We start from the raw sequence: 20,005 nt of genomic DNA, 5'->3' as shown, positions 1-20,005 counted from the left end.
TGACCCTCCTTTAAACAACTGAATAACTGGAGCAGCTGGAGCTTTGTAGCTCTGACCTAATCCACATCTACTACCAGCACTGAGCAAACTGTCCCTTTTATACCACACTCATTAGCTTCTTATCTACACTGGAATAAATCCAACAGGAGGCAAGCCTTAAGGAGAGAGCTGTGTGCTCTCTGTTGAAGTTCTGATTTGTCTCGGCCCTCTATGTGCCCGCTCTCCCTCTACCGCAGGCCACTCTAAGACAAGAGGAATCCTTGATGGAGGGAGGACAGCAGCTGTAATCAGGGAAGAATTACTTGACAAGCTTATTTCACAGTAGTTGTTCCAAGACCCTCCACAAAGACCATATTCATCGAGCTGCTATCTCATAGGGATAAGGCGCGGACAGAAAGGAGATGGTCGCACTTTATCAAGACAGGCTGCAGGCGGGTCAAATCCAAGAATTCATGGTCTGTGTAAGAACAAATATGCAGAACAAAAACAAGAAAAAACCTCGGCATTGTGATGTGTCAGAGATGTAGGGCACAGTTGCTAAGCTTGAGACCCTAAAAAAAAAAAAGGGGGGGGCTGGTGATGACCCTGTAGCGGCAAAACGTTCTAACAGAATTCCCAACTGGATCTGAGCTGTTCTTAAAAAACGGAAGGCCAGCAAAAGTCTCTGGTGTGCATCCTCTATGGGGCATGTGCAGTATGTATTCATCTGGATAATTACCACTGAGCAGCTTTAGCTCCAACTAACTAGCTGTCTTATGATTCATGTAAATTAGCTAGGTAGTTAGCTAGCATTTTTACATTAGCTAGCTAGCCTAAGATGTGACTATTTGTAGTTTTTATCTTTAAACCATCTTCACAATGTGGTTGTCATTTCAACATAGCATATCTAAGTACAGGAAAGGAGGGAGTTGACTGAAGTTCTGACAGACCCAAAAAGGGGCGGGACTACAAGGACTGGCTGTTTCTCTTTGTGTTATGTGATAGTCAACAAAATATCTTTGGCTTTTGGCTGGGCAAAAGCAATTTGAATCATGCTTAAGGAAATTGTGATGGGAATTTTTCACTATTTTGGGATATTTTATAGACCATACAATTAATCACTGAATTGAGAAAACGACAATTCAATTTATTGACAATAAAAAAAATAATAATAATAATAGTTAGCCCTACATCATTTTAACTTTCAGACAGATCAGTCATGTTTCAGGGGTCTTAGGTATGTTTAAGAGCCTTACATTGTTTGTTATATCGTAAATCTTTTGAGGAACAGTTTTCCAATAGCTGTCATTACATTTCCTTTTCTAAGTAGTAGTGGAAACACAGTGAAGACAGACTTCGCAGAGGAGAATTTGGGTCACTAACAAATGAAATCACTGTTGTCTATCCAGGAGTGGCTGCTCCTTCTGTCCAACATGCACCCATGACAGTGGGTGGAAGAGAACAATCAGATCATGCTGCCACTCAACCTCAACAACTCAACCTCAGACGCAGTGGGGAAGAAAAACGGAGCCTATGATTAAACCCAGATCCAAAGAGGTCACAGAGACTTCTCGAAATCAACAGGAAACATTCCGTCTAATCATCAACTATGCGGTCAGTGTTGTGCAACATAATGTCTGGACCCACAGACACGCAATAAACTCTTTCTATTTTTGTATTAAGACATCACCCTTCTAAATAATTTAGTATAGGCTGCAGAACTGTGAATTTTTAAGGTGGAAAAACTGAGACTGATCAAATTAATCTTTTTTGTTTGTGGTTGAGAGTCTGGAGCACCACTCCCAAAGCTCGGTCACTGGAGGACGGCATGACGAGTGGCATGTGGCTGACTCATGGTACCAGCCCTGGGAATGTGTCCTGAAATGACAGCATTGTTGCTCGCACATTCAGAGGGCGAGAAGTGAGTTTTCTTTCTTTGAGAGTTTCGTAGGGATAAGAGAAGTGCAAGTGCAGCTGCTTTGACATCGGCTTACTGTTCAACAAGTCCCGACGAGCTGCTACCAGGACTGCTGTCTTCAAACACTCTCCTCTGCTCTTTGTGTTTGTGTGAGAGATTATGCATGTCTTGTTCCACAGCTCTTTCCATTGGGAAATACATACATAAAATCTTCTTATATGAATAATGTATCAATTGATTATACATGTTATATGTTGATAGAAGTGGCCATTTTACTCTGCTACAATAATTGCCTAAATAAGAGAGCCTGCTAATAGTATAAAAGCAGCTTAAGAGTGATAGTGTAGGTTTTATCACTCCATGCGTTAGAGTTGACTCCACCTTGTCAATTTATGGGCCAGGTACTGGCCTCTTTATCTACACGCTGATAGCGTTTGGCTCACCGCACCACTCTTGAGATGAACTGGCCTCCTCACAGAAAAGAATACCAGCACTCAACAACGCACAAGCCCTCCGATTACCATCACCATACCTGAAAACAGATGTTTGGAGCAAGTGTACAGGCCATTTCCTGGCATTCCTTTTAGTTACTGAGCTGCTAAGTCGTTCCATTTCTTTTGGCTGTACTGCTGGGCCATTTTCATTCGCTGCTCAACAGCGAGATTAAACACTGCTCATGATAAACACAGCTGTGGCAGAGGAGGAGATGTGGAATGTGTTCAGCTCCTTCAGAGCTGTGACCTTCCTCTTTTTCTTGCAACTTTTCCATGACATTTCTTTAGACATTCAGTCAGCTTTGCCATCAGCCAAGATGAGGCAAAATTACATTACATTACATTTTGTGTTTTTAAAAATCAAAAAGGCGTCTACACTAAATGACTAAAATCACATTCAGTTTGTTGGTGAATTATCTAGTTTTTAAGAGTAGAGAGAGTAATTTTAGAGTCAGAAAATTATTTTAAAGTTGTTAGAAGCTATAGATCATAGTGGCCATGTTAGCCTTGTTTGAACTTCAATTTGCTTTACTTTTCCGAACCAGTTTTCTTTTCATGAATACTTTAAACTGAGAACCATATACGAAAAAACATTAATCGTTGTCACTTCTCAACAAAATTAAAAAGAAAAAAAATAATACCTTTATCATGGGATCACAATGACAACATTTTCAGAACAGGCGTGGCGCAAATCTGACATACCGATATGAATAAACCAGGCGACAGTAAGGGATCAGTTAGATCACCAGAAGTTTGATTGACTTCCATCTACAGTGCAGATCCTCATCCGCAGGAAACCAGGCTGCCAAAGTACTCAGCCTGGTGCAGCGGGGTCTCCCCCATGCTGCTCGCTTCCTCTGCTGAGTGGAATGAAGATCACCAAGTTAATTCTCATCTTGCATTGCTACTGCTGAGTGGGCCAAGATGAAAAAAAAGACAATAAATAAAAATAGATAGCCTTGCTCTTTCAGTTTTCCGTGGTACACCACTGACTATGTAGACCACACAATGAATAAAGCTAAGTGGTCAAATGCATGTATCGATATAACAGAAATATAAATATAACAGCTATTAAATGAACCTTAATGTGAGACTGTTTTGCTGTGTCCAAGGTCAAGAATGAACTTTAAAACTCAACTTGTAAGACAGCATGGATGAGATGTCCTTAAAGCACTCAAAGCAAATGGACAACTTGGCAGACTCCATCTACTGATGAAGATCATGTGATATGATCAAAAGCTCCAGAACAGTTTCTAAACAGACCAAGAAGATTCTATTGTCAACATTCATTGCTATGCAGATGATACGCAGTTATATCTATCGATCAAGCCCGATTAAATTAATCAATTATCTAAATTACAAACATGTCTTAAGGTCATAAAATCAAAAAAACAACAAAACAAAATTCTTGTACTTGGCCCCAAAAACCTTAGAGACTCACTGTCTAAAGATATAGCTACTCTAGATGGCATTACCTTACCAACTCTTTATTATCAGGCTGCCCCAATAAGTCCATCAAGTTAATCCAATTAATTCAAAACGCTGCAGCACGAGTACTGACAGGAACTAGGAAAAGAGATCACATCTCTCCTGTCCCCCTTTTCTGCACTGGCTCCCTGTGAAATTTAGAATAGAATTTAAAATCCTCCTCCTCACCTACACAGCTCTTCATGGTCAGGCCCCTTCATATCTTAAAGAGCTCATAGTACCCTATTACCCCTCTAGAACACTACGTTCTCTGAATGCTGGGCTACTTGTGGTTCCTATAGTCTCTAAAAGTAGAACAGGAGCCAGAGCCTTCAGTTACCAAGCTCCTCTCCTGTGGAACCAGCTTCCAGTTGTGGTTCGGGAGGCAGACACCCTCTCCACATTTAAGAGTAGGCTTAAGACATTCCTCTTTGATAAAGCTTATAGTTAGGGCTGGATCAGGTGAGTCCTGAACCATCCCTTAGTTTTGCTGCTATAGGCCTAGACTATCGGGGGATTTCCCATGGTGCACTGACCTACTCTCTTCCTCTCTCTTTCTGCACTCATTCATGTTCCATTAATGCATGTTACTAACTCCACTTCTTCCCCGGAGTTCTTGTGCTTTCTTGTCTCGCAGGTTCTCATGGATCCTGGTGGTGTCTCCTGCCATGGTCCTGCTTGACCTCCATTACTAATATCACTGATATTATTGTTATTATTATTACTACAGTTACTATCATTACTATTCTCACTGCTCATTGTCCCCCATCGTTGCTGTTGTCGTCGTCATCTTCTTCTTCATGTTCATCATCATCAGTCACTACTATTGGTCTCTCTCTCTCTCTCTCTCTCTCTCTCTCTCTCTCTCTCTCTCTCTCTCTCTCTCTCTCTCTCTCTCTCTCTCTCTCTCTCTCTCTCTCTCTCTCTCTCTCTCTCTCTCTCTCTCTCTCTCTCTCTCTCTCTCTCTCTCTCTCTCTCTCTCTCTCTCTCTCTCTCTCTCTCTCTCTCTCTCTCTCTCTCTGCAGTTTTTCCTTGCCCTTGTCGCCAAGTGCTTTCTCATGGTGGTACTGTTGGGTCTCTCTAAATAATGTTATAAGGAGTTCGGTCTTGACCTGCTCTATTTGAAAAGTGTCCTGAGATAACTTCTGTTATGAATTGGCGCTATACAAATAAAACTGAATTGAATTGAATTGAATTTTGTTGCTTGCTTTACAAGTGCATAAAAAAAGAGGAGTAACAGAAACATATAGTGTACAATATAGAATAAATGCCCACATCTGCATGTTAGATTATTGGCCAGATTAAAGCTGCAGTAGGTAACTATAAAAGCAACATAAGATAAATAAACTATATTTTTTTGTCATATTTGCTGAAACCTTCCCTAAAGCAGATTGTTTCACAGATCATCTGTCTCATGTACTATTGTAGGGATATAGTGAAAGTTTCAGCAAATATACAAAAGTTATTTCCATAAAAGTTACCTACTGCACCTTTAATGCCAGAAAATGTAGAGGGGAGTAGCTTTAGAACAACAGTTTAAGATTCAAAAACTGGCCAGATATGAGATTACTCTGCCTCCTGTACATATTATGGTTGGCATCCCCAGCCAGTGAAGCGTCGGCCCCCCTAAAACTGTAATGTAAGATGAAATATTGGCTCTGTGTTCTTTTAGACTGGCTGCCTTTCCAGGTACAATTATGGGATCAAGAATATATTTTTCACTAAACCAAGGCAGATACAGTTCAGAGACATACTGTTAATGCTTTCCCACATTTTCTGCACAGAGACATGCTGGATTTCAACATCACATTTAAAACAGGCTTAAATAAATATTTGGAGATTATATACAGAGGAAATGAGCTGTTGGGTTATTTTTAGACGGCTAGCTGTTGCACCATATCATGGCAAATGTGCCAGATAGCCAGAGCTTGGGCTTTAAAAACAATCAGGAGCTCAACTAATGGTGCCCTTTTCATAAAAAGCATTCAACATAAACAAAATGTTCCCAGAGCAAATTATATCTGACATCTGAACGCGATGGACCTTTGTGCACATCCAAATATTTCCTGTGTGCAATCATAGCGTTTGACACATCTTCCTCTTTCTCGCATGTTTTATGGGGAAAAACAAGAGTGGGAGAATGAGATGGACTGGATGCAGATGTGTAATCCATCAGATGTCTACAAACCTAGTCCCAGTTGTTTAAGAGCAGCTGGGCATCATGTCTAGCCTTGTGAATTGCAGCTATTTGATCCTTAGTTTTTAGATTTAAACCTAAACCTAAAGCTTTTTTGCCATATTTTCCAAATGTATAAACAGACTAAGAAGCATACGACCAGTTTTACATCCAGCCAAGATTCTTTATCTGGTCTGGAGGAATCATCTTTCTATAAAGCTACAGAGGTCTTCATAATGAACTCAGTAACCCTCATTAGGAATGCAGTGTCTGATATGATGTGGTTGCATGCACAGAGACTGGATGGAGGGCTGAAAGGCTCCCTCTCCTACCCCTTTCTGTTGACGCAAGGAGGGAAACAGTCACTTCCTGTAGTGGCGGTCAAAGAGCTGCCTGTGTCCCAGAGGTTGTGCAGTGTTTGTGTGTGTATGGAAAGAAAACATGCCCTCTAACCTCTTACATCTCCTGTTGCAGTCTGAAGGTTTGCCCTATTTTTGCTCTCAGCTGAGTCTGATGAAAAGCTTCACTGAATATTTGAAATACTCACAGTGCATCCTGGGTTGCTCGCCAGCATCACGTAAAGAACTTGTACATTTGAAAAAAGGGAAGTATAGAGGTACCAAATCTGTCTCTGGCCTTTATTTCCTCTTCCTGCCGATTCCCTTTGGGAAATCCTGCAGTACATTACAGTACAGTGCATGGTATACCTGCATATAATGTGAAGGTATAAAGTGAAGGTAATGAAGCTAAATACTGAACCAGAACAGCAGGCCTGCTTTCCATTAAAAGTGACATTTTGGCAGCTTAAATTATGAATCTACAAAAGTACACTATATGATGTTTTCATAATATGTGTATAATATGTAACATGGAAGTTAACATATTTTATGGTTTTACAGGATTTACTACTTCTTATACATGTTGGAAAGTTTATAACAATGTGCAATAGAACGAGTGTACACACAACAAGGCTGTAAAGGTGGACTAATGAGTAGTTAAGTCTCTGTTTTCGGCCATTTGTTAGCAACCACCTTTTTTAAGACAGGTAAAAGCTTCCAAATGTACAGATGGGGTATTTACTAACGTATTTTATGTTGTAGAACAAAAAGTGAAAACCTTTCATGTTAACCACAGACCTCATTTCAGGCATTGAACCAAAACCCATTCAACATACCCACTGTCTTTGAGACGGGGGGACCAGAAGTGATCAAATTCTAATCCTGATTCTCTACAGACTCCCTTGATGCCTTGAGGTCACCTTGTCCCTAAGGGAGACAGCCTAAACATCCATTAAAGGAAGTTGATGTCAGTTATTTGTATCTACAACCAAAATCTTTCTCAAACCCAGAGTTCATGACAGAAGAGAGGGTAATAACGCAGATAAAATGCTTCTGGGGGACATAGTCACAGGCCTTCTCTAAGTCCTCAAATCATATGTAGACTGCTTGGCCAAAGTCCCATGATGACCCCTCTGGTCTCCGTGAAGGAGCTGGTCCACTGTTACAGACAGAAACCCCTCCACTCAGTGCTTTGCTCCTCCTCCTCTTCTGTGCAATATGCAGGTGTTTACAGGCACCCAGTCATTCTCAGGGGACAACTCTGATGAAGCCCTCCTCAGTTGGGGGCTCATGAGTGTCCCCTCACCTTGCTGATGCCTCTGATTCTGGACAATTCCAGAAAGAATCCATTGCATATACCAGAGTTTGGTTCCAGAGCCTGTGATGTGCTCAGAGGAGCGGGTGAATGTGACATGTAGCATAAAGCACTTTGAAGGGCTGGGAGACTAGACAGGTGTTATATAAGTGCAGTTCATTTACCATACTGATTATTTTCATTATCAATTGGTCTGGCTGTAGTGAAAAATCACAATCACATTTTCCCAGAGCCCCATAAGACCTAAATAGTTTGTTTTGTCGAATGAAGTCCACAGTCACACACAAACATAAATTTCCAATGACAACAGGCTAAAAAAAAACAAGCAACACACATTTGAGATGCTAGAACAAGTGAATGTTTTGGCATTTCTTTTTAAATAATGATCTGATTAATACAACAGTCTGATTCATTTTGTGTCAATGATCAAACGGATTAATCTCTTTTTGATACTTTGTGCCTGCCATGGTGAAAATATGTCTTTGGAAGCCACTGCAGCTGGTAATATTCAGCCACAGTGGTGGTCTTTGTCACAGACAAAAGCTCAAAGTATAAACAGCAACCAAAGTTTATCCTTAAAAAAATACTTAAATGTATGACTAGAGAGAACATAAGCATTCCAGTTAATACTACCACATGGAGTATGTCTGCTGTCAATTCTTTGTCTGACTTCATTTAAAAAAAGCAAATGTGTAATGACAGAGTACGATGTGCATTAATTTCAGAGGAGTTAGGCCAGAGCCACCATAGCACGCAGCCCCTCCCTGACCCTGGAGAGGGAGGGAATATCACTGTACGACTTTAAATGAGAGCTCTGACAGCAAGACAATATCACCAAAACCACTCAGCATAATTACACAATAGGCTGCGGGATAAGATTACTGTTTGGTCATAGGCTCACAGTGGCTTCAGGCCATTTCTTTTTTTGTGTTTCAGTGAAAAACGTACAATGAAACAGAAGCTGCTCCCTTTGCATTCAAACTCAGTCCAAGATTGCAATGTGTTAAAATGAACAGTTTGAAATGTCTCTTTGAGGAGACCTTTGAATATATTTAAATGCCCAATATAGAAGCTAGGGAGATTAGATTAAGCTGTCCAGAATTTTCTCGATTAATTGATTAGTTGTTTGGTCCATAAAATGTGAAAAATGTCTGAGAAGAAAGCTGAAATCAGAGAATTTTGATATTTTTTCTTCAAAAATAACGAAAAATCGATTATAATAGTTGATAATCAATTAATCGACTAATTGTTGCAGCACACCACTTAACATAACGTAACTTCAGGGACTGGTAGAGAGAATCCTGCACATTTGTTGTCAGTTTTCATTTGGGCCTCCCAAACGCTTCAACTACACACCAGCAAAGCTCTCCTGCCTAAAACTGCCAGCAGTGATGTGTTCTGTGACAGTAAGGCAAACCACAAAAACAACCAGCAGAGAAACCCTCTAAGTAAGCGCTGAGAAGCCATTGGATCGACAGCAGCTTCTGTAAACAAGGCGAGTCAGCGAGCAACCAAACTGCTGATGAGGCACTTCAGATTTTGTTTTTACGGGACAAAAGTAAACTCGAGAGAGACGGAACAGACAACAGAAATCAATTCTTGTGTCTCACCAAGCAAACCCAACCGAAAACATGTTTGTATTATTTCCTCATTATCATTTTCATTTCAAGTGGTTATGGTTATTTAGGTTTACTGGAGGACAGGGTCAAAGTTTAAACGCCGTCAGTCACATTTTCTGTCATTCATGAGGAATGATTCCTAATCCTCCTTCAGGGCTACAGGCTGCAATACATACTGTTCTGATAAGATGAGAGGGAGACAAAAACACACAGAGGCTCTTCTGTTTGCTCCTCCAAACTCAGAGCTACTGAAGCTCCCCGAGGAGGAAAATAAGCAAACTTGATGGAAGTGGAGCGGTAGTAAATGTTATCCAATTTGAGGGCGTAAATATTTGTTGAGATTAACTGCGTCTCTAGAATCCCGTAAATATTAAAGCCACATACAGCCAGTGGATTACCAGGACTTGAGTTATATGTTGTGTGATTAAAGAGGGCTTATGATTCATCAATAACCATTCAATTCAGATACTACTGTTTGGATACTGTCAGATTTCGAAGCCCAGAGTACACAGCAACAATATTCCGTCCTCATCCAGTATCACCGCAGCAGCACAGTGCAGAACAGGGTAGCAGGTAGGAGAAGTGAAACGTTCACTGTGAGAACAGGGATCTTTGTGCAAAACTGATGCAGACAGACTGCAGTCCTGTTCAGGATCACCAACACAGACAATTCTTCCAAAAACATTGTTTACTGGTCAGCAACTCACTGTACCATCTGAAAGGCAAGGCCCGAACTCTTTACATTTAAGCTGCTGTACACAAATCTGTGGTGGATGGAAAAGCAGCAATTATTTGTAATTTTGGGAAATGCACTTATTTGTACAGTTGCATGATGTGTTAATGCCATACTGCGAATATTTTGACTTTTGACCTTATTGCCATATGATTCACAATTAATGGGAATGGCCATTTTTGCATCACAATTTCATTTTCACTGGAAAAAAAAAAAAACTAAAATCCTGATGATGTGGACATTTGTAGAATAAGATTTGTAGGCTAGGGCATCTATTCAGAGCTACAATGCTTAATTACAATGCTGTCACAAATGTTCTTGTCACCTTCAACCAACTACTTTGCATTTAGGGATTCCGAGACGATTGTGAGGCACCGAGATCTCTGATTGTTCAGTATTGCAAGACTAGGCTCAATCCAAAGTTTAAAAATATAACTATGAGTACCTCTACAGCTAAGTAACCAGTATGAACTTGGATTTCATCAGCACACAAACAGTGAAGTAAAAATGTCTTGTGGTGTTCTCAAACTAGTTTATTCATCCACCTAAGCTCCAGCAATGGACTTTGAGGCAATTTTGGCATAGAGGCAGAACCCTGTACACATGAGGCACACTTAGTAGAGAAGACTTTTCTCCATACACAATCATTATAAAAGGAACAGCGGTAAAACAATGAATACGTTTTCTACATGCTACCCTATTTTTAGCTGATGGGTTGCACTTTAAAAAGCTGTTACAACAATATTACTATCCTATCTCTGTGTACGTAGGGGTGAAACAGCTAAAAAATGTGTGCTGTTAAAATGTGCAAGCCAAGACAAGCTCTCTCTTGTAAGCTGGGTGAAGCTGTTCGTCATCAGAAATAAGCAGACAGCCAATATCTGGTCTGTATGAGATGTGGGGGGTGGGGGGTGTGGGGGGTAAAATCCTTCAAAGAGAAACGACTTCTTCTTTGGTTAGCTTTGTGTTTGTGCGCCAGTATAAGAAGAAGAAATCCGCCTTCAAAATAAGCAGCCTACAGAGCTCATGCAGCAGGACCAGATCGGGAGCAATTACAGGTCTCAGCAACCTTGACGTGTGATTTCAACGTGGCTAACATCACATGCTTGACAGACAACAGTCATTACCAGCCAAGACAATAGTGTTTACTTGTAGATTCTCCTCAGTCATTGGATACCTAAACATCCACTGACATTACTCACACTGAGCAGAAGACAATAGCCTATAAAAAGACTCTCAGAAGAACGACCTAGAGAGACAATGATACCTCTGTGACCCGAGTTTCATAACTCTGAGGCAACCAGCCGTTTGGTGAATGCTGGCGTTTGCTGTGTAAGCATTTCATTTGTTGACACTCCATAGATTGCAGGGGGAAAATAATAATTATCTCTTACTTATTTCTTAAAACATATACTGGAATTCTGCAACTAAGCTTGATTATGTTTTCAGGGGTATACAGTGATTTTGTGTTGGACGGGTGGCACTGCAGAAATGCCAGTCAAAGGAATTGAACAAATCTCCCTCCAGCCACAAGATCAAAAGTCCCACATCCTCTAGCTAGCTGGCCTCTGCACCTCTGGCATCTTTACCATCGATTTTGATCTAGTAGATCTGGTGTAATTGACCCCTTCTAAATCCCGCTCCCCCTTTTTTTTCAAAAAGAGACGGGACATAAGAAGGGTCAATTTAGTCAAATATAGAAAACAGTTCAAAATAGTGCAAAAGTAAAACCTTTAACATACACTACAGCAGTATTGCACAGGTTAACAAGTGAGGTGCCACTGCAGCAGTGGTGTATGATGTATAAAAATATATATATATATTTTTTCCCACTTTGTTCATGCTTTTCTGTAAACACAACAGTGAAATATAATCACAGCTACGTATTTACACATGTGTTTCTGTCAACTGATGAATCCAGCTCTCTCCTTGTAACTCTGTCACCAACTCCTGAGGGAATTGCGTGGCTCTTCAGCTGCTAAATGCTCCACTATGTCCTCCAGCTAGTCTCCAACTGTGTGTGTGTCTACTGCTTGGTGCCAGGCAGGTAGTGTACAGTGGGTCTTTAGAGCTTTTTCTCTCTGAACAGGTGCCTGCTGCAAATTAGCCATAGATCCACTCTCTGCCAGAAATCAATGTTCCCTAAAATCTACTTTAGCTTAATTCAGGAGCTATCCTTTATTTATTTTCTAATCAGCACCCTGGTTCAGCGAACTGCAGATGGCGCAGCATGCGTCTGACATCGAGCAGGCAGCTGTGATTTCTTTTTGAATCCCACTGAAACAATCACAGTCAGCTGTTTAGCTTTAAGGGTGTACATCCTGGTGACCTCTGGGGGCTCTTTAATGCTGAACAACCACCCAAGAAATGACCAAAAGCCTGACAGAGCTCAATATTAGCCCCGAGAGCCGCTGCTGAGCCCACAAAATCAGACCCAAACACTTTTCACTTGATTTAGTACGCACATGTGAATATTCGACAGCATCACAAAGACATTGTAATTTATAAAAAGGATATTTCCTAAGCCCCTTCAAGTTAACCTCTTTTGTTGACAATTTCAGCTCCAAGTACACACATGTGAAGTCAGATTGAGAGTCAGAGACCTCAAACATACCACAAATCCAGTGCAAAGACACACCTGCAGTTTCTAAGGAGCTTTATTAGCCTGCACACAGTGATAGAATCAGGGTGCGGCCTTGTGTCTGCAGTATTTCAACAGAGAAACCTGAAGTCTTTGTCTGCAGCGGTCAAGTTCAGTCAAGTCTCAAAGAGCAGAGAGCAGAGGGAGGTGTTTGTTTTACCTCGGGGGCTGAGCGTCAGGTGCTGCTCAGTTAGCTTTGTTAACACACTGCAGCGCCACATAAAGCACACCCATATTCATCTTTCCTTGAAGATGGAACAATTTAGTGTTTTCAAGATTTCAGCAATATGTGTCATTATTTAGAATTCACAGCATGGCCATAACTTATTATACAGGCAAAGGGTGAGAACATGTTTGGATGGACCTTTGTTACTTACAGAATAAGTTGCAATTGATAGGTTACGTGATGCTGATAGAGATGGATTTAACCTTCATACAAGAATTAATTTAGATACACTACTGTTCATAAATTTGGTGTCACCTGCCACAAAAGCTCTGAACAACATCAAGATCTGTACAGACCAGGAACAGCTTCCTGTTTCAATGTCAGTACACAATAATGGCTCTAACAAGCTGGAATTAACAGGTGTGTTGTTTTAGCAAAGCTATGCTTAAAACTTCAAAATAGAAACTGAAGTTTGGTCTGGGGTTGGCATTATTGAATATCAGCTGAACATACTATGGACTGACTGATCAGTTTAAACCTGTTCAATCTAACCACTGAGCTGACTGCAGAGGGCCCAAAATGAACAGGTTGCTACAATATTAAGAGGCCAGTTCAATTCAATGATGATCTTACGTCACTTACACCTTTCTGGGCTAGAAAGCAAATTCCAAAGTATTTGGGGGAAATGGTAACAGTATTCTCCCCTGTCATGCAGCAATGTGGGGACATAGACTAAATGTGTTTAATATTACATTTTTCTTCTTCTGGGTTCAAAACTATTTCAAATGTAAATAACTATAATAGTTTGGTGTCTGCATTACACTGCTTTTATCTCTGTTAAAATAGCCATTATTGAAGGACATTGATATATCCCCCCATTTTTTTAGGGGTTGTAAATTTTTTTTTTTTATGTTATTATTTATAGGTACAGATATATAGAACATATATATTGTATATGTTTCTCCTCTTTTTACCACATTATTTAACTCATATGACTCACATGAAGCGATGAGCAACACATAATTAGTAAATTAATAAACATTAACAGTCGACCTCCACAGTGATTTGTTTCCAGATTACACCTCCTCAGGACTGTGTGGGTGTGTACAAACTGTGGTTGACTGACATTAGTTTTGTGGCAGCTGATAAGACGGGATAAATTAGACTTTAATCATTTGAATTTGCACATGGAGTTTGGTAACCTCATAAATCCAACCCCACCCAGCTTTAGATTAATTGACTAATTGTTGCAGCTCTGCTGTGGGCGTGTGCAACTCTTTAATATGATTGTAGGAGGATAGTGCGGTTGTAAAAGAAATAAAACAACCACTGAGTGTTGTAATATGTAAAGCAGTATTAATACATTATATTTCAGTAGTAATGAGTTAGGTAATGTGAGTGATCTTCTGACTGCCTGGGTGGCTGTCAGCCAAACGTCAATGAACACCAGACTCACTCATTACTGCGTGTTCGAGTATTGACAGATAAAACAGTAACGTGAACCACAGCCACTGATTCAAACACACTTTACAGACTCTATGCTGCAGGAGGAGAGATCCAAGTCCTTCCCTGCTCAAAACAGCAGCTGACGTACAACGAGACTCGACCGGAGAATATGATGACTTGCTTCCTTTAAGTAAATGATTTAACGCCCGTTGCAACATGGTTCAGAATAGCATTCAAACCTCCATCTAGTAGACAAAGAAGCAGAGCTGCCACGGCGGAAAAACTCATTACACATGATCTCATTGAAGCTACGGGGTACAAACAAGACACTTACTGGGTTTGAGAGATAATTCTATCATAAAACATGATCTATAGCTCAGATGACAATGAGAGCTCAGAAAAAGAATGCAGAACAACTCCCCAACAAGGACTACTACAACATGTTGAGTGTCACTTTGGTTAAAGGACCAGTGTGCAGGATTTAGAGGGCAGGGGTGGGTCTAGAGGGGTGGCAGCTGCCTAAAAGATGCCAGGCCACCCCAATTTGATGTCAAATGCTGTCAAATTCAACACATTCATTTGGATTCATTTTAAAAATAATGTGGTTTAAGTTCCAGGTGTGTAGGAGAAACTGCGATGGCCACAACACTTATTACCATTGTGAATGCAATTTAAAACCTATTTTACTGCCATACTGGCAAAAAACAAAACAAAAAAACAAACGAGGATATGAATGAAAATCTGTATGGCTTCTATGTCAGTTTCATTTTGTAGTTGTTACAGCATGATCAATATAAATGTTTCCCAAAAACACATTTACTGACTGAAAAATGCAACTTTATACGAGTAATGTTGACTTCATTAATCTAATTAATTTTTAATGCTGCATTCACATGGATTCAGGCAGCACCTTCCTCACAGCACGGGAAAAAACATCTGATAGAATGGTAGGACGGCAAAACGAAACATGATATGTTGCTGTTTACAAAGACTGGTATGTATTAAATACAATTATTTTGTTAATATTATTTTATTAAATTAATTAATTATTAGTGCCTCGTATTGGATTTTAGACTCTTTAAGCTTTTTAAAAAAGGTCCAGTGTGTAGGATTTAGCAGTGGAGTGGTGTAGTTGCAGTCTGCTCTCTACTCTAGTCTTTAAAGCGTGAAGGAGAAACTATGGTGGACATGAAGTGCAAAAAAACGCGGGCACCCCTGTCTAGAGCCAGTGTTTAGTCAACATGGCTGACTCCGTAGAAGAGGACCTGCTCCCTCTGTAGATATAAACAGCTCATTCTAAGGTAACAAAAACACAATGATTCTTACATTCTGGTGATTATAATATTCATATGTATTTTTTCATTAGTGCACATTCCATTGATATCAATCTATCCTCTTAAATGTTACACACTGGGACCTTTAACTAAAGTGCACAATATTCTTTAATTAGACTTATATTAATGTTGACTCTTAAAGGATGTAAGATCTAATCAGTTCACTGAAATATTACAGTCTTAAAGAAACACTGATATTTCTCTAGGAAAGGGCAAGTTTGCTTATAACAACAGGACGAGAGAAAAACGAGTTCTTCTGGGCTCGAGCTGAATGTGCACATATTTTCTTCATGGTGAAAGTGACTTTTAGGACTGTTACCTGTGTTTCAACATGTCTTTACTGCGATTGGGATAACACCTTGAACCTCTCTCTTTCACCTGCAGACAAAAGTTCATCTCTTGTGTTTAACTGACGGCTCCTCTGACAGAACACATGGGCCCATTAAGCCAAAAGGCACTTTAGGTTCCAGTACTGTTCAGCACCGACATGAGTAAACACATGTTCCCTGTTACCCTATAAGGAGACGGCACACACGCACACGCACACACGCACACGCACACGCACACACACACACACACACACACACACACACACACACACACACACACACACACACACACACAGTATGCAAGGATGCAGCTTTGGGACAGCAGTTTTATTTATGGGGTAGAAAGAGAGTTTGTGCAAGTCTGGAAAATAAAGCTGCGCTATTTCTGGCAGCCGGGGACTGCTGAGCACTTAGATCATTATTTAGAACCAGCTGCAGTCAGCAGTGGAGATGTGGGTCAGGGGGGCAGGAGAACTACCAAGTCAAGACTTACTCGGGCCTTGTTAAACACAGACAGGAGAGAAGGATTTCTGAGGCAGATGATGATATCAGTAAAAAGCCATCTGATACAGATATACCAGCTGATATTTATTCATTTGTCTTAATGAAACAAATAATGGTGAGCAAATCATACAAACACTAACAACATCACAGGGGTTTGAATCAGGCCATTCTTATACACATTACACAAATGTTGACAGTGTCCATACAGCACACGTCTGTCTGCACGTCATTCACATTGAGGACTCTCCTCAGAGAACCACAGACAGATACAGACATAAACACAAAGACAGATGGCCATGTAGACAGGATAATATTACTGAACATTCAGAGACAGACAGTCGTCCAACAAAGGCCATCTGACCCCAGATACAGTGCGTCCTTCCTTCCTGCTTCCAAACCCTTCTTCATACAGACAAACATTTCGGGAAAATTCCAGTATTGAGGATGCTACTGCTGCAGTCTTTATGGAACTGCTGCTTTCAACAATCTACATACCAAAAAAGAAGAAAAGTCTAAGAAAACCAAAGTGGATGGATTTAATGATGAGATATATAAAATAGTAACATTCATTTTATGTCAGAAAAGTTTAAAAAAAATGGTTGTATAGCAACTTTTAACACCAGACAACATTTAAGTTCTATCATAATACTATAATAATCAAAATCCTATAAATCTATATTCAAACTCTTCAAAACTTCCACAAGAGATGTCAAATGAGCTGCTCTACATTACTGACTGATATGATACAATATTGATTTAACTAGAGGCCTGTTGGTTAAAGCAAACATCTGCTGTATTAAGCACTCTGGGTCTGGCCATTTTTAGAAACATCTACAGAGCTCAGAGAGTAATTAATCTGATATTTCCCGCAGGAACAATGTTTTAGTTCAGAATGTTTGGAACAGAAGAACAGCTAGGCAATTACATACCAATACTGTACTATATAATATACAGTATAGTCTACAGCTATGTTTAGAGACTGAATAATGTCTTTGAGGTCTAATCACACCAAGCAACACCACCAGCTGGATGCTGAAGTGCTTTACAAAGCTGTTCTTCTAAAAGCCAAAAGATGATGACTGAAGAAAAATAATGGGAAAACCTCCAACTACTCTTGAGATAAAAAAACAAAATCATCTGGACTTTAAAGAGAAGTCGCAGATATTTGGGCCTGTTTTTCTTTGACTGACAAATCTCTCAGACTATCACACCCAGATGGTTCAAGCAGTTTCACTAAAAGCATGACCTGAAACTCAACTTCAGTTATCCGTTGCACAATACAGTGTAAGCTTCATATAGATATTCAACAGCTCAATGACGTCTACTAGGCCTTTATAACGAAAACCAGCCCAAAACTCATCTATTCATCAGCCTAAAACGTGAGTTTACCTGAGCTGCCACAGAGATATCTTATCACAGCCGAGCATCACAAAAACACGTTTCAGCTGGGTGAGAGGAGGAAGATATCTTTCAGTCACTGATAGCAACTTTTATTATGACACATTTCACTGGGAAGAGAAAAAAAGGCAGCTAGTAATTAAAAGTAAAACATGGCCATCATTTTGGGCTGTTTCCTCTACCGAACAGGCATTTGCTGTCTTGCAGTAACGCTCCTGGTACACCAGCATGCAGGCACACTGGGGAGCTGTGTGTTCCAGCGGTTTTGGCTGGTCCGGCTGCCTCGTGTCACTGCAATGCATATACACGCATGTAATCTCATTAAAACTTCCAGAATCTCTGAATATTTAAATGTTGTTGATTTCTAAAGTTTTCCTGCTGGACACAAGATGTCTCCTACTTCACTGTAAAGTCCATTCTCAGTGGATGTGTACTGGTGGCTTCAAGTTTCTACATCACACTGTACAAGTTGCATACTGGACCAGTATGAACCAAAGACAAACACAGGCTGAGAGATAACAGTAAAGACAATACCACACAGAAACAGCAACAGCTACACTGCAAGTGTTGACATGCACTGACAGGAAGAAGTATATTTCCTTGAAGAGATGATGACTCAAGTGCCAAGTCTGAGCGTTTTAAACAACAAACATACAGAACACATGTGCCAATATGTCATATACTGTCTAAACTCTAACTGACAGAGAACAGAACAATGCTGAGCAACAACACCTGTATCCAGTCACCTTGGCACAGGGTTTCTGTAGGCTTAAAGTTAAGACTTTTTGAGACTATTATGAATGCAATTTAAGACCTACTTTACACCCATACTGGCAAAAAAGTATGAAAATCGGTATTGGTTCTATGTTGGTTTCTTTTTGTGGTTGTTACAGCATGATCAATACATTTCTTGGGTCTGAAAAATGCAACTTTATACCAGTAACTTTGACTTCATTAATGAAATACATTTTTAAGAACTGTCAAAATCATATGTATGACATTTGAAAGGCCTGAAATCCAGATTATTGGCATGCTGTCTGTGTTTAGTTAAGTGATATACTCTAGCTGATCTATAGGAGTGAATGGACCAGTGTAACTGCACAGCAGCTCGTGTTGCCAAGACAAGAATACTACAAGTTTAACAACTCATACCAAACATGATCTGTAAGTGTGACTGTGGCACACTGTCAACCAGCATTTCAGATTCACAGGCTGCACCCTCACTGAGCTCCATGGGAAAACTACTTTCAGACATTCAAAGAGACGATGAAAAAAACCCCACTGAGGATAGCATGCCAGCTGATTTCCTCTTTAATAAAACCTGCTGCGCCTTTAAGCAGTTTATCAGTATGAACACCCCAGATTTTCCCAGACATAAGATTACAAATGAGGAGCTCTCAGTGGAGTGTGACCAATCCAGGTGCGGCACAATACTATTTACAAGATATTTTTTGCTTGCTAAGGGGCTCAAAACAGGCCATAATGGCATTTCCAGTGGGCTTTTAGAAATGTGCGGGCACAGAATAGTTTTTACAGCGTGCCTTACACAGGCCTCTCCACGATAATTAACTGACAGATTCAGAGGGGTGAGGGGTGAGGGGTGAGGGGTGAGGGGAGGAAAGTGTGGAGGAGGCGTACCGCTTGGTATCATTAGGAACTCATTATGACTCCACACTGGGCGACCATGCTGAGAAAGGAGGAGAGAGGAGAAGAGCAGCAGGAGGTAGTGGACTGTTAGGATTTAATGACTGCTTATGGATGATCGGCACAAACAAACAGTCATTCTGCATCTGTGCGTTCAGTGTGTCCGGCCCTGCTGCTGACTAAACCAAAGACTTCTGTTTCTACTGGAGATAGATAAATAGAGGCAGGCATTGTGTTAGTGGATCGCGCCAAAGCCGGCCCCACTGTCACAAAGCACTCTCTGTGGTTTCACGGGAACAGCCGTTGGCTTGGGGATGAGCCAGTGCCCCCCGCCCGCCCCCCTCCTGCCCAGGAGTCTTGGACCCGATGTTCTGGGAACACAACGGCCCCGGCCTGTTTGGTATAGCAGGGCAGATACTCTGAGCCAAACCCGCCCTCTCAGACCGAGTCTCTCTGGGCATCAGAGTAAAGCAAGGAGGGCTCAGCGAGAGGAAGAGGATTTCA

At 40.6% G+C, this 20,005-nt stretch overlaps 1 protein-coding gene across 2 annotated transcripts in view; it reads right to left on the bottom strand.

The window, feature by feature from the left end:
* itgb5 (integrin, beta 5) overlaps positions 1 to 20,005 on the bottom strand; it is a 52,419-nt gene that overhangs the window by 11,680 nt on the left and 20,734 nt on the right. The window lies entirely within an intron of this gene.

Source organism: Dicentrarchus labrax, unplaced genomic scaffold (genome assembly GCF_905237075.1).
Source record: "Dicentrarchus labrax unplaced genomic scaffold, dlabrax2021, whole genome shotgun sequence".
Classification (NCBI taxonomy): Eukaryota; Metazoa; Chordata; class Actinopteri; family Moronidae; genus Dicentrarchus; species Dicentrarchus labrax.
The sequence above is the reverse complement of the archived record's forward strand: the minus strand, read 5'-3'. Positions and strand labels throughout refer to the sequence as shown.